Raw genomic sequence first — 15,868 nt, forward strand, 5'->3', positions numbered from 1 at the left:
GACATTGTACTTCTCGGTGTGTCTTGTCAGGAGGAATGTGGTTGATGTGTCTCATCATTGGTAATGAGGCATTTTGATCACCGAGTTAAGATGGCATCTGGCACGTTTCACTGCTGTAAAGTTACTGTCTTTCCTTTGAAATTAATATGCATCTTATGAGGGGATACTTTGAAACTATGTAAATATTCTGTTTTTCATTATACTTTTGTCTATTAATTTTAACATCAATTAATTATCTCTGCCTGACATAATTATTACTGTGGTGTTTACCAAATTGTGATTTTCTATTTCTGTCATTCCTTCTACATTTATTGAGATACTACTGTATGGAAGAGTTTATTTACTCATTTACTTATTAAATTATCAATTTGGCCTGATCCTCTAGAGACTATCAGAAGTGGTTTGTGAGTGAGTCAACATGGTGACCTTTGTGTACTGCACTTTCCAGCTCACCCCATGAAACCTGCTCCCTTTTGTGATAACTGTGCAGCTAGATGATTTTGGGGGTGAAGGATGGGATGGGGGTGCAGTGTCTGGAAAAGCGCTTGTGTAGTTTTGTGGAGAGAACCTAAGGAACATCCATCTACCATGGTTCTGTTGGCATCCAGTGATTTATACCAAGGGTGAACAGCTTTCCAAGAAAAAGACTGAATTCTGTGAAAGCATATAAAATATGGTCTGATGGACTAGTGTGGTCCTCATGGGGGCAAGAGTTTTGGAAAGAACAGTGTGGGACATAAGAGAAAGGAACACTCTGTAAGAGAAGGAGGAGCCCAGCCTGGCAAGTTAGACCCAGAAATAGAGCAAGGGCTTCAGACTCTAAAATCTCAGCAAGGAGATTTTAGATTGTTGCTATAGAATTTACCTCAACACAGACTTCTAGCAGTAAGTATTACCCTTGGCAAAAGTCATTTAGCGTATTAATTAAAGGAACTGTGAGAGTAAATGGTCTGATACATTAGATCCACACAACCTTACTGTGGGACCCCGTACTGCTGTACCTGAGTGTAATCTAGATGGGGTAAATTGTCCTTTTCATTTTGTAAGGTCAGCTGTTTGGATCTGTAGCCTCAAGGACACTTCAGTTCCAGCTTTACCAGTACAGCTGCAGGACTGTAGCTCATTGACACTAGATGTAGCTCTAGGCATTGTTGAGTTTCCACTCCACCAGTAGACAGGGGATAGCCATGGGCTCAGGAGTTGTTTCAGTTCTGAGTGATACTTCTATGGAACCACCTGCTGCAGAGGCTGTGGAGTCCTAGTTCAGCTCACCAGAATGAGAAATAATGACAATGACTGGCTCAGAGGCACATGTAATATCCCTGAAGTTTTTAGCAAATTGATCTCTCAGAAAAAAAGGCCCTTGCCAGATGACAGCCCTTTGGCCTTGGACTTCCCAGCCTCCAGAACTGTGAACCAATAAATTTCTGTTCATTATAATTTTTTAAAAAAATGGATCTCTTACATACAGTTAAGCGAGTAGGAGGGAGGGTACTATTGAGGCTTAGATATTAATATTATGTTAAACAATTTTAAATTGGGAGACCATTAGGCTGGAGTGGCTTCAAGCAGGTTAAGTTCCTATATAAGTAAACTGAAGCCCAATATGAGTGTGAGGCACTCATATTGCTGGAAGAGTGTAAATGGGTGCAATCTCCAGAAAATGCAATTTTGCAACATCTGTGAAAATTTTAATTACATAAGCCCATTGGCCCAGAATTCCACTTGCAAGAATGTGTCCTACAGATACGCCTGTACCCATAATGAAATTGTATACGCCTTACATGATAAAAAGATTGTAAAGAGCCTGAAAAAGTCTGTGAGCTGGCTAAATGAGACTGGTTAAATAAATCATGATAGGTACATATAATGGAATGTCATACAACATTTTAAAACAGTGAGGAAGCTCTATAAGTACTGTTGTGAAATAATCTCTAGATATTTTAGGTGAAAAATTTCCAATGTAGTATGTTAACATTTGCAATAAAAAAAGAGGTTAAAAAGAATATATGTACATTTTTGCTTGTTACAGAAAGGGATTTAGTGGCAGGAGGACAAAGTCGGAGCAGAGGTTTTTCACTGTATACCTTCTTGAGCCATGCATGTAACCATATGCCCTAATTTTTTTAACTACAAAATTTAAATTAAAAAATAAAAACACAAAGACCCCGATGCAACAGCAGCAGCCACGGTGGCTGAAGATGAGAGGACTCCTGTGCCAGCCAAGGTGGAAGCAGAAATTACTCCCCAGTCCCCACTGACTGCAGGAACAGGAGGGCCACACACCCATTTGGTGGCCACAACATTGAAAGCTGAGACAGCAGGACTGGTCTGGACCTGAGGAGTCAAAGACAACACTTGCAGCCAGGCCTGGCACTTGCATAGGGGCAAAATGTCCCAAGCTAGAGGAAATGGATAAGAATTGGGTACACATCACCTGTATTGGGAATGAACAAATGTGTTCTGAATATTTGGAAAAAGCAGACATTCTAGGGGTAGGGAGTTCTAAAGCTTTGGTGCACTTGAATGGATAAACTTCCCAGAGCAGAGTTTTCCAAGCATGGCTCCCTGTGGTTCACCTCTACCAAGCTTAACCTACCTTCCGCTTAGGCAGAGTGAAGAGGCACCTCAGCATAACTCAGATCACAATGGAAACATCTCATTTCTTAAAAGCTGTCAAGGAATTGGTGTGAGGTTTAAAAACGTCTCTGAGCTTGATAGAAGGAAGGTAGGCAGTGATAGTTCATGCTCCATTTCCTCCAGACACTTACCATTTTCCCTTCTCAACCTGGTTTGATATTACGATTTCTTTTGCTTCATTTGTTAAGTTCTCTTACAGTACTTGTTCACAATTGAGTGAAGACCTGTTCTCTGCTCATAACCTTGGAAATGGGGGAGTGTTTCGGAAATGACACAACAGAGCATTAAGCCGTGAAACAAGAAAGGGAACTTCAGATAGAATTACAACAATCATTTGAGAATCTCACTGAGAGCTAAAAAAAGCCACACACATAAAGGAGTGGTTTTAAATTTTTTTTTTTTTTTGTACTTTGTTGAGTTTCCTGCTTTCAGTTTTCCTAACTTAGCCACAGAAAGTGTAGGCATGAAAAACATATTAGCTGGATTTCCTGTAAGACTTTCGCTTTTTAGAAAACAAGGAAACAAACTCAGATTTTGCCATTCTAGCACCTAAGGCATAGTTCTTGCCTCTTTTCATTACTACACACACTCACATACACCACATACACACACATACACATACACATACACGCACACACATATGTTTGTGTTTGGATAGATAGAGATATATGTCATAGACTATTAACTGCTAGGGATCTTATAGATCATAAGTTGATGTCTTCATTTCAGAGATTAGAAAATGAAGGATTAAACAAGTAAAATGTGTAGAATGACCCAGTTGGAATTTAAATCTAGATTTTCTAGCTCCTAGTGAAGGGCTCCTTCACTTGTGAAGCCCGGCCAACGGGCTTATAAAGTCCCTCTCCTTTTAAGGAGTGTTCCCTTGAACTTAGTACAGTATTATGGTTTCTTGATGGTTCAGACAAGTCCTTGACATGGTGTTCCTTTGGCAGGCACATGGGAACAGAATGGTGTAGCAGTTGCTGTATTATCTCTAGTAGCATGTGACAAAAGAGCTGTTTTGGACATTCAAGCATTCATCTTTTTCCTGAATATCATTTACTCATGCATGTAGAACCTGTGTTAGGTTCTGAGGTGCAAAGATACTTAAAAGAATATTTACAGTAAGATCCCAGAGGGGGAGAGAGAGGAATAAGCGAGCATTGGATATACACCAAAATATTAACCACAGTGGAATTAAAGGCTACACATTCCCATCTCCTTTTTTTTTTTTTTTTTTTTTTGGTTAATCTTAAATGTCTACATTCTGTATAATGAACATTCATTGCTTTTAGAATTTAAAAAACTTGGCCGGGCACGGTGGCTCACACCTGTAATCCCAGCACTTTGGGAGGCCGAGGCGGGCGAATCACCAGGTCAGGAGATCGAGACCATCCTGGCTAACACGGTGAAACTCCATCTCTACAAAAAATTAGCTGGGTGCGGTGGTGGGCACCTGTAGTCCCAGCTACTCAGGAGGCTGAGGCAGGAGAATGGCATGAACCCGGGAGGTGGAGCTTGCAGTGAGCCGAGATCGCGCCACTGCTCTCCAACCTGGGTGACAGAGTGAGACTCTGTTTCAAAAAAAAAAAAAAGAATTAGAAAACTTATTTTTAATTTTAAAAATTGACTAAGACACGTTATGATTTAAATATATTTGTCCCTTCAAAATTCAAATGTTGAAACTTAACCCCCAAGTGGATGGTATTCAAAGGTGGGACCTTTGGAAGATGATTAGATCCTTGGGAGGCCTGAAATCAGATGTCTGTATTTTTTGGTTACATCATTCAATAAATTCCACTTATGATTTAGGCCAGTTTGAATTGGGTTTTGTAATAGTGTGTATGCGTATAAGTCAGGATCCTGGCAGTACACAAATGGCACACTTAATGACGTAACTGAAGAGATAGTGAAGGACCACACACAGATACAGGGATTAAGAGAAACCCATGAGAACTATAAATATGAGGGAGCCTTCTCATCCCTAGGCCTGAAAGGACAAAGGGAAAAACTGGTTTCCCAGAATGTAAAACTTGGGAAGAGATGTGGCTGTAGCTTCAGGAGAGGGCTACCTAACAGGAGCTGTGGCCTCCATGAGCAAAGCAGCCTGGGAAAGCAGGAAGGGGACCAAGAAATCAACACTCCCTCCCCTATTTCCTCCCACTCCTCAAACTCCTCTTGGTGGTTCCATTGGCTGACCTTGAGTGGAAGTTAAAGAGAAGGGAGGCCATTTGAACAGTCTATTGAAGTTAGCCTCTTGGACACTGAGCATGATGGAGAGGGTGAAGAGAGGATCTGGAGGGGCCATGGAGAACATTCATCATCCTGTGATTCTAATACAGTCATGCATTGCTTAACAACAGGGATGTGTTCTGAGAAGTGCCTTCTTGGGAGACACGTCATTGTGTGCACACCATAGTATACTTACACAGACCTAGAAGGTGTGGCCTATTATACACCTAGGCTACTTGCTACAGCCTGTTGCACCCAGGTCACAAACCTGTATAATATGTTACTGAACTAAATACTGTAGAGAGTTGTAACACAGCAGTATTTGTGTATCTAAACACATCTAAACATAGAAAAGGGACAATAAAAGTACAGTATTATAGTTTTATGGGACTAACGTTGCATATGCAGTCTGTCATTGACTAAAATATCACAAAGTGGTGCGTGACCGTTTATTTTTTACAGAGTACCCTGGTATACTAAAAAACAGTTGATAAAGAAATGACTATAATGATCATTACAACAGAGTGATTACCTTAAATTATTAAATCACTCAATCCCACTTATTGAGCATTCATTGTTTTGAGCACTTTGAAATAGTGCAAGGAATTTAGAAGTTATATTTGCTCATCTCAGGGGGATAACAACCAAAAAGGGTACATAAATCCTGGAATAAAGACTTTTTTCCCCATATACTCCCAGGACTAAAAATGTTGCCTTTTAGTCCTGTTTAGAATTGTCTTTTGGATTTGCTGATAAACCCTCTTATGTCTGTATGACTTATACAATCAGATATTGGCTGATGCGTTCAGATCCCTGTGCTGTGAATCTTTGTTTATTTATTTGCTTTCTCAATTAAATGAATGGTTTTGGTGACAAACCACTGGTGTTAACACAAACAGCTAAGCTGATCATTTAGGAAAAGCTCAACATTAAAGGATTCTAAGTCTATTGTTAGGCTATGGCAGTAACTCCAATCTCATTAACAATTAACCACTCAATCTCAATCATCACCTAATTCATAAGAAAAAAACTACCATAAATAAAAAGTTCTTGACTGGGGGCAGTTGCTCATGCCTATAATCCCAGAAATTTGAGAGACCAAGGCAAGAGGATTGCTTGAGCCCAGGGGTTCAAGACCAGCCTGGGTAACATGGAGAGACTCCTTCTCCACAAAAAATGCAAAAATTGCCTGGGCCATGGTGGTGCATGCCTGTGGTCCCAGCTACTTTTGAGGCTGAGGTGGGAGGTGGGAGGATTGCTTGAGCCTAGGAGGTAGAGGTTGCAGTGAGCGCCATTGCACTCCAGCCTGGGTGGCAGAGTGAGACCCTGTCTAAAAAAACAAAAACAAAAACAAAACCCACACACATGTTCTTTCTGCTGTTTGGAAGGAAGCTATTTCTATTTATTCGGTATTTGGGGACCTAAATATGTGGCTGAAAAGAAAATGTTGCTGTACTACAGGATGTGATTGAAGTCCTGAAAATATCAGGAAACTGTTCTCATTTGTTATTTGTCAAATTGTGCTAGTGCTTTCTGTAAACACTTGTAATCTCTGTTTTTGCAGGTGAAAGAAGACTGAAGCTGAGTTCTATTATCAAAGCAAAGTGCTGTACTGTATTTGAAATAACTCTAGCAAATACTGTGCTTCCTGCATAGAACCTGTTGGATTACTCACACAAATGTCAAAGAACAGGTTGACATTTTAGCAAGTGATCAACCTGGCCCATATAGTTTTTACACTTTGCAGGGTTCAGAGAGCAGTCGAATGTTGTTTTTAGCCAATGATCCAAAGCAGCTAATGACAGAATCTACCTTAGAACATAAACAGGCTTCTGATTTATAACACAAGGCTAAACATTGCCTTGTAGATATTGTGTGATGTGTCCAGTTACATTAATGAAATAGCTTTGCAACAGTGTGGAGTCAAGACTTAGGCTTAAAACAGAGAATTTGAGGATTGAGATAAGTCCAGAGAAGCAGCAGGATGGAGTGCAGATGCAAGAGAAAAGCTACGTCAATGCCATATTATAAATATAGCTCATAGACAGCATATCCTAGTGTGTGTCTGAAGAGGCCTGTGCCCTTGAGGAAAGGGGAGATTATGACCTTGTCGCCCAGTGTCATTTGCATAAATTCCTAGAGACCTTGGGGCAGTGAGTAGGAGATTGGTTGAGATGATCATTATAGGAAAATTGAATAACTTAACGTATGGATATCTTACTGTTACAGGAAATGCTTAGGAAGTGAGGTACTCTGAATTTAGAATGTGATGGCCTAAGGGATTCGGAGTCAAGAAGCAGGACATGGGATGAAGATACATCTGCTGTCAAGCTGGTCATTATGACAGGGAGAAATATCCTTCCACAGATTGAGATTGGTGAGACTTCCAAGGGTTGAATGATGGTCCCATTGGACGAAACTCTTTGGGGTGAGTTTGCTTGTGTGGGAAAGACAGAACTCAGAGCCCTAATTTAAGCAAACTGCAAGATGGGTTCAGCAGGAGAAAGTGGCTGGAAATGGAGAGGGACCAGGAGCCAAGTGGGTGACTATCTGCCAGGCGCTCTCCTGAGGGTACGCATCTTCCCTTGTGGTGTGACTAGAAAGAGGGATTCCAAAGCATGGTCCCTTCTCCTCCACCTGGCACACATCAATGCTTCCCTCTTTTCCTGTGAGCCAAGATAGAAGGTCGGGTCCAGAACGGACAACATGGGTGGAGGGGTGAGTCAGTATTGCTTTTCATTTTGGTGACTGGACTCAGTTTAAAAGATGGATGTCTTAGGGCAGTAGGTAGCATGGTTTTCCTAGCTTTGTTGTCACAGGTGATAGAAGCTGGACCATAAGTTAGGGTCACAGCTCCCTTGATTCCCCTTCTTTGTTCTCCTTCCTCTTTCACAACCCTCTCTCCCAGGTACTTTTAGTCAGGCTACAGATAGAATTTTGGGCATTTGCTCTAGAGAGAATTTTCCTGGGTAGCTTTTGTGTTAAACAGACTTCATTATGCTTTTTTCTTTGCTTGGGGCCTCTCTCTCCTGACACAGATGCACGGGTCCCTTGTAGCCCACAGCCCCCAGTGTCACACATTAGTGGCACAGGCTAGGTTTTGACATTGGTTTCATGTACCCAGTGAAGAGCACTTTCTCTAAACCAGTTTAATGGCAGGACGTATATGGTTATGAGCACGGAGGCCTCCAGTGCTGGAGCATCCGTTGCTGATCCCCAGAAGGGAGACATACTCTCTTTTAGTGTTTCCAAAGGCATACTCTTAGGAGGCAGATAGAAAGATATACAGTTAAGAAGTAGGGTTTTTAGGTTCTGTTAACAGCTGGTTTATTACCTTTTCTGGAACTTTCTCACCCTTTCTGCTGTGAAATAGGCTATTTCTCTATGTAGGAGTACACCTGTGGGGGAAAAAATGTGTGGAAACCTAACTGTTCCCAAAAAAGGAGCACAAAAAGAAGGACATCTGAGATTGCTGAATACTTTTTAGAGGACAAAGAACTTAGAATGTTGAGACGGGACTTACAGGGAACGGGCTGATAAAAGACTTGAGCATCATCTAGTATTTACCCTTTTTTCCTCAAACTTGAGTTAGCTGAATACACACACACACACACACACACACACACACACACACACGAATATTGCTGCTTATGATAAATGCTCTAATCAACAAAATTTACTGGATCATAAGCTCTGCAAAGGTAGGGCCTGTGGTGTTCTCCTTTTATGCTTAGCCGGTAGCACCAGGCCTGGCACATAGATTCTTAGTAAATATCTACTGAGTGAATGAATTGTTGAACAGCTCGTACTGAAGAACTGATTCTGATAATCTGTGGAATACTTCAAAAGAGAATGAATACAATGCATATATTAAAAGAGGAGGCAGTCTGCAGCCACTGCCACCTCCGCCACCACCAGCTATGCTGGTGAGCATCCCCAGGCAGCTCGTTGGAAGTTGTTTTCAACCATATCCAGCCCTTGCCAAATACATCCTATTTGTCACACATCCAATGTGAGGTCCCTTCAGCTATAAGGTGGGCACCATGGTGGAGAAGTTTGACTGTCTCTACTGCAGGGACCCCTTGCAGAGGAAAAAGTATGTGCACAAGGGTGACTACCACTGCTGCCTGAAATGCTTTGACAAGTTCTGTGCCAACATCTGCATGGAATGCTGCAAGCCCATCCATGTGGACTCCAAGGAGATGCACTATAAAAACTGCTTCTGGCCATGACCCCTGCTTCCACTGTGCCAAGTGCCTTCACCCCTTGGCCAATGAGACCTTTGTGGCCAAGGACAACAAGATCCTGTGCAACAAGTTCGCCACTCAGGAGGACTCTCCCAAGTGTAAGGGATGCTTCAAGCCCTTTGTGGCAGGAGATTAAAAATGGAGTACAAGGGGACCATCTCGCACAAAGACTGTAGCAACTGTAAGCAAGTCATGGGGACTGGAAGCTTCTTCTCTAAAGGGAAGGACTTCTACTGTGTGACTTGCATTGAGACCAAGTTTGCTAAGTATTGCGTGAAGTGCAACAAGGCCATCATCGCATCTGGGGGAGTCACTTACCAGGATGAGCCCTGGCATGCTGAGTGCTTTGTGTGTGTTACCTGTTCTAAGAAGCTGGCTGGGCAGCGTTTCACTGCTGTGGAGGACCAGTAACACTGCATGGATTGCTACAAGAACTTTGTGGCCAAGAGTGTGCTGGATTCAAGCACTCCATCACTGGGTTTGGTAAACGCTCCAGTGTGGTGGCCTATGAAGGACCATCCTGGCACTACTGCTGCTTCCACTGAAAAAAATGCTCCGTGAATCTGGCCAACAACACTTTGTTTTCCAGAAGGAGCAAGTATATTGCCCTGACTGTGCCAAAGAGTTGTAAACTGACAGGGGCTCCTGCCCTGTAAAATGGAATTTGAATTTTGTTCTTTGTGTCCTTACTCTCTGCCCTAGACCATCAGTGGGGAAGAGTGGGCTTTCCCCTCCTTAAAGGTCTTCTCCTGTCTTTTCTCTCATTTGACGGTATTACTCAAATAAGGGCACACAGTGATCATATTAGGATTTAGCAAAAAGCAACCCTGTAGCAAAGTGAATTTCTGTCCAGCTGCAACTAAAAACTGAAAACATAGGCAGATTGACTCTTCTGCATGTTTCTCATAGAGCAGAAAAGTGCTAGTCATTTAGCCACTTAGTGATGTAAGCAAGAAGCAGATGAAATAAAGACCCCACTGAGATGCCTCTTGCGACTCAGTTGGGACCTACCGTGTAGTCATGCGACACGCAAGAGTTGTAGTGGCTGCTTCATCTCGCCACTCACCACAACTCGCCACAAGTTCTTCTGTGAGCAGGAAAAGAACTTACTGACATGCATGGTTTAACTTCATCAAAACTCTAACCTTCCTTCTGTTCTTTTGTGCTTTCAAATGACTAATATGCACTTCCAGAAAATTAACATTTGAACTTAGCTGTAATTCTAAACTGACCTTTCCCTGTACAAATGTTTGATTTCCCCATGAGGCGTGTTTTCTGAGCGTTCCTACCATAAAGCGTGGAACATGCAGGTGATTTGGGAAGTGTAGGTAGATCTGAGAAAACGAACCTGTTTCAGAGGAACATTGTCACAGCAAATACTTCTGGAAACTTAACAAAACTAACCCTGCCGTCCTTTTTATTGTTTTTAATTAGGAATATTTTTGTTTTAATTGATAGCAAAATAGTTTATAGGTTTGGAAACTTCCATGAAAATATTCTGTTTATTTTATTTTATTTTTATTATTATTTTTTTGAGATGGAACCTCGCTCTGTCGCCCAGGCTGCAGTACAGTGGCACATTCTTAGCTCACTGCAACCTTCACCTCCCAGGTTCAAGCAATTCTCTTGTCTCAGCCTCCTGAGTAGCTGGGACTACAGGCCTGTGCCACCACACCTGGCTAATTTTTGAATTTTTAGTAGAGATGGGGTTTCAACATATTGGTCAGGCTGGTCTTGAACTCCTAACCTCAGGTGATCCACCCACCTAGGCCTCCCAAAATGTTGGGATTACAGGTATGAGCCACCGTGCCTGGCCTGCATGAAAATATTTTAGCCCTTTCAGGTGTTCCTGTAGTGTTGAAATTCATCCTACGGAAGTACTGCGAAACTCTACAGGGGGAGTTGAGCAGGTGCCAGGGCTCTCATCAACATGGATATGACATTACAGAGCAGTGGCGAGTTGAATCCCTTGTAACGCAGTTGTCTGCTCTTTGTTCATGTGTTGATGAGGACCACAAAGTCCCTTCTACTGCGATTCCTAGCAATTTTCCTCAAGAGGAAATGCGGATTTCCACCTACCACTTACCTGAAATACAGGATCACCTACTTACTGTACTCTACATTATTTTACAATGTAGTACAATGAGACAATATCAAAAGTAAGCAGGTAATGACAATGTGTACTAACATTCTTGTAGGAGTGGTTAGAGAAGCTGATGCTTCATTTCTACATTTTGTCAATAGCTATTATCATCTAATGTTTCAGTGTACCCTTATGGAAATAAAGCAGCACATGAATTTAAAAAAAGAGGAGGATTAGTCCAGGAACTACAGAATGATTAACTTACTTTTTTTTTTTTTTTTTTTTTTTTTGAGACGGAGTCTTGCTCTGTCGCCCGGGCTGGAGTGCAGTGGCCGGATCTCAGCTCACTGCAAGCTCTGCCTCCCGGGTTTACGCCATTCTCCTGCCTCAGCCTCCTGAGTAGCTGGGACTACAGGCGCCCGCCACCTCGCCCGGCTAGTTTTTTTTTTTTTTGTATTTTTAGTAGAGATGGGGTTTCGCCGTGTTAGCCAGGATGGTCTCGATCTCCTGACCTCGTGATCCCCCCGTCTCGGCCTCCCAAAGTGCTGGGATTACAGGCTTGAGCCACCGTGCCCGACCCTTACTTTTATACTGTAAAAAAAGTTAGTATCCCCATGATGTTTCCCCAAAATAGTTTGAAAATAATTAGAAGACTTATGAATTATAGTGTGCGTCTCTCCTCTCTTACCACGGACTGACAGCTAACATATCGACATACCTCATTTTACTGTGCTTTGCAGATATGGCATGTCTTACAAATGGAGGGTTTGTGGGAACCCTGAGTTGAGTAAATCTATTGGCACCATTTTCCCAACATCATATGCTCACTTTGTTAGCATGTTTTTAGCAATATTTTTAAATTAAGGTATGTACACTTTAAAAGAGATAATGCTATTGCACACTTAAACTACGGTATAGTATCAACATAACTGTTATATGTACTGGGAAACCAGAAAATTCCATGATTGCAGTGGTCTGAAACTGAACCTCAAATATCTCTGAGGTATGCCTGTATATTAAACAGGTGGGAAGAATTTTTTTTTTTTACAGTAACCAGGTGTTTGATGCTTTTGTTTTGTTTGATGAGAATAACTTCTAGCGCTATGAAACAAATAGGTATTTAATTCAACAATCAGTTTAGTAAACTTTGTAACCCTAGCTAGCAAAATAAAGTCACCTATTAGGAAATGAGCCAAAGAGGAAGGTGAACTATTTTAGAAATGTAGTTTAAAATGTATATATAGTTTAAAAATCTAAAAGCATTCATATTTTTTCAAAATGGCATTCAATGATGGTCAAGTAAACTATTTCCTTTATTAGGGAGATGAGTTTCTCACACCTGCACAATGACATCCTGTGGCTATTATCAGACATATATCGGAGACCTTGGACCTTGTGTTGATTTATGTAGAGGATTCCCTTTCCAGAGGATAGGCTGGATACGTACAGTAAATTGACTGCAACTCTCTATAAAACAGATCTTTCATATATCTGTAGTAAAATAACAGTGTACATATTTACCATAATGAGAAACTGCATTTGCTTGAAGTATAATACATTTTTAGTATTAGTGGGCAAAGTAAAATATTCCATATATTTTAAATAACTAATGGAAATAATTTAATGGAATTAAAAATTTTTCATGTATTTAAAAATATACTGTTGTTTTGTTTTGTTTTGTTTTGTTTTTGAGACAGAGTCTTGCTGTGTTGCCCAGTCTGGAGTGCAGTGGCATGATCTTGGCTCACTGCAACCTCTGCCTCCCAGGTTCAAGTTATTCTCCTGCCTCAGCCTCCTGAGTAGCTGGGATTACAGGCATGAGCCACCACGCCTAGCCCTATACTGTTTTTTAAACATTGGTATCCATACTTACTCTATAACTCTTATAGCTATATGTTGGCTGTTTAGTAAACAGATTTTTAAAAACTTTTATTATGGAAAACCTCAAATATATACAAAAGTAGAGTGAACAGAATAGTGAAACTCATGTAGTCAAAACCCAGCTTCAATAAGTATCAACTTAAGACTGAACTTATTTCATCCATAGTCCCAGTGATCTACCTACACTCTACCTGCTCAATGGATTTTTGGAAGCAAATCCTTGTCATGATATTACTGGGAGAAACACTCTTTCTTGGGACTCTTTTGTTTCTACACATTTTGCTGGGTGGACCAAGAGACTGCAAGGCCCTAACTATTCTTTTACCAGAACCATTTCTCAAGGTTGATTATGCAGCTGGTAACCTTAAAAAATAGATAATCCTTCCTTCCACACCCATCATCACCCCCAAATAAAGAGCTGGCTTGCTTATTGCTTGCTATGAGATTGGTGGTTTCCCCAAGTTGTGTTCCTCAGCTGTGCAACAAACCCAGTGTATGGGCAGGTAGCCTCTGGGCCCCTCTGTATTGCTCCTGTAGCACCTGGGGGCAAAAGGAACCAGTACACTTATGCTGATGTTCATGCTGCTACTGTGTCATAAGTAATAAAGTTCTTTGTCTCTGACCCAAGAGGCTCATGTGTTTTGCCAGTTCCATAAAATAAAAACAGGCTAATTTATTAGGTTGGAGGCAGAATCAAATCTAATCCCAGACACAACAAATTTTAGTATATATTTTTAAAAAATAAGAAGCCTTTTAAAAAAGCCCACAATACTATCATATTTCAGTATATATTTTTAAAAAATAAGAAGTCTTTTTAAAAAGCCCACAATACTATCCTATTTTAAACAACAGTAATTTTTAATATCATTGAATATCCCAAATCGTGTTCAGATTTCCCTGTTTCATTTATTACAGTGTATTTGAAAAAGGATTTAAATAAGTTTCATGATTATATTGGGTGATTTAAATTCAAAAAATTTTATTTTAGTAAAATGTATTTAAAATTTGTAATTTTAACATACAAGTTGGTGGTATTAATTATATTCAAAATTTTGTACAACCATCACCACTATTTCCAAAACTTTTACATCTGGGTGATTTGAATCCTAAGTTTTTTTTTTTTTTTTTTTTTTTTTGAGACGGAGTGTCACTCTGTTGCCCAGGCTAGAGTGCAGTGGCAAGATCTCGGCTCACTGCAATCTCCACCTCCCAGGTTCATGCCATTCTGCTGCCTCAGCCTCCCAATCAGCTGGGACTACAAGCGCCCGCCACCATGCTTGGCTAATTTTTTTTTTTGTATTTTTAGTAGAAACAGGGTTTCACTGTGCTAGCCAGGATGGTCTCGATCTCCTGACCTTGTGATCCGCTCACCTCGGCCTCCCAAAGTGCTGGGATTACAGGCGTGAGCCACCGTGGCTGGCCAAGTATCTTTTTTTTAATCTACAGGTTTTCCTTTTCCCATTCTGTTTGTCCTTGCATTTATTTGTTGGAGAAAATCAGGTCATCTCTACTATAGTTTCCCACAATTTGGAGTTGTACTATTTTTATAACTGCAGTGATGTTTAACATGTTCCTTTGTTCCCTGTATTTCCTGTAAATTGGTTTTTCAATCTAGAGGTTTATTTAGACTCAGGTTAATTTTTTTTGGTAAGACTTTCATTCATATGGGATTTCATGGATTTCCATCAGATGGCACATAATATCTGGTTATTTCTCTTTTCGAGATGTAAGCAGTCATTTATGATTATTGCCTAGATTACTTACATTTTAGGGGTGCATAATGGTGATATTCAAATTCTATTATTTCTCCTTAATAGCTATAATACTTCCCTAAAGGAAACAGCTGCATAGTACTCCATTGTATGGATATTTACTCAATCAGTCTAAACATATTTTGTAAGTCATGGTACCCTATTTGTCAAACATAATTTTATTGTGATGATTTTCCAATGAGAGAAGTTTTTGTTGTTGTTTCTTTTTTATTCATAAAGAGTACAGAGTACGCTTCAAGCCTAAAGTGGCATTTGAGAAAAAGTTAGAAACTATTCCTATATAATGTAAATAAAAATCCTCACCCTCCAAAATAACTGTTGTAAAGTGTCCCTTTTGTTAAAAGGTACGCAGGAGTCTTTAATCTGGGAAGAAGGCAATCTTGGTAGGGACAAGCAATTTCAGTTTTATTTTCTTCCAATGAAGAGTACCGAGAACTGGGGAGGGCCTCCTTTGCATGTGTTCTTCTGGTTCTTTTTTAAATGCATGGATCTAAAATTAAGCACAGTGGTTTTTTCTGGTGATAGTACATGCCAAGATGGCATATCGGAACATTTTTCTTAGAGCAACATTGAGACATAGCTGTGCAAATCGATCAATTACCAACTCAATGGACTTATTTAGCAGGAATACGAAACTCAAAAGTCATCATAGTGATTGAACCTCATTATCACTTTGCCACTAAAAATACTAAGCATTTCTTTTTATTCCTCACCACAGCATCTGTAACTTACACCTGGCATTCTGTGAAACTTCTGTATGCTGGGTAGTATAGCAGGTGAAATGTCACATGACCAGTTCTTCGGTACCCTGAGGATCAGATGAATAAAAAGAGGGAAAGAGGAAGTGAAGCATTTTTCAAGTTACTTTTAGTAAAAATCTTGCCACTCATTATTCATTGGCTTATTGCCATCTTAAATGACTTATAAAAAAAGACATATTTTTGAAATATGGGAGGATTTTCTCTCTGTCCATGTCTCTCTCTCAGCAAAAGGACCAAGACAGTAAAGTAACA

At 40.5% G+C, this 15,868-nt stretch overlaps 1 pseudogene; it reads left to right on the plus strand.

Annotated features, from left to right (window-relative positions):
• Window positions 1-7,781: 7,781 nt before the first annotated feature.
• Window positions 7,782-9,750, plus strand: LOC111543527 (annotated as a pseudogene).
• Window positions 9,751-15,868: the final 6,118 nt, after the last annotated feature.

This window comes from Piliocolobus tephrosceles, chromosome 2 (genome assembly GCF_002776525.5).
Source record: "Piliocolobus tephrosceles isolate RC106 chromosome 2, ASM277652v3, whole genome shotgun sequence".
In the NCBI taxonomy this organism is placed as follows: Eukaryota; Metazoa; Chordata; class Mammalia; order Primates; family Cercopithecidae; genus Piliocolobus; species Piliocolobus tephrosceles.